The sequence below is a fragment of the Malurus melanocephalus genome, unplaced genomic scaffold (genome assembly GCF_030028575.1).
Source record: "Malurus melanocephalus ecotype Western Australia unplaced genomic scaffold, MMel_1.1 scaffold_721, whole genome shotgun sequence".
Lineage (NCBI taxonomy): Eukaryota > Metazoa > Chordata > Aves > Passeriformes > Maluridae > Malurus > Malurus melanocephalus.
In genome coordinates, this window is record NW_026623953.1 from 50,280 (window position 1) to 50,750 (window position 471).

The following is a 471-nucleotide window of genomic DNA, read 5'->3' on the forward strand; positions in this document are numbered from 1 at the left end:
CCTGAGATTATTTGCTACCTCTTATTTTTGTCAAATACTTTGGTAATGCTGCAAATGTTTGGTTAGGGATCTGTTTATGCAACACATTCTGTTTGCACATGTTTTACATCAATAATATTGTATCCAGGCTTTTTCAAACAAGTTCCTAATCTGACAACAACTTTTTGGACTTTATCACAGTTGGAATCCATTTCACTTGCTACTACTCCAAAATTGTTTTTTTTTTAAATTTACTTTATTCAAAAAGTTGCAAAAGTGGGCCACTCTCAGCTGCCTCTTTGTTACAGCAGGCTCCAGAAAGTGAATATACATTGGAAGTTATCCATTTTTCCCCTTAAAAAGGATTGTGTATTTTCATTGAGTTTTCATACCACTTTTTCCATGTGTATTGTTTTACTGCAAAGCCCTACTTACCTCCACAGATACATCCTTTTYCTATTGTAGAGATTTACAAGGGATTAAATCCCTGAA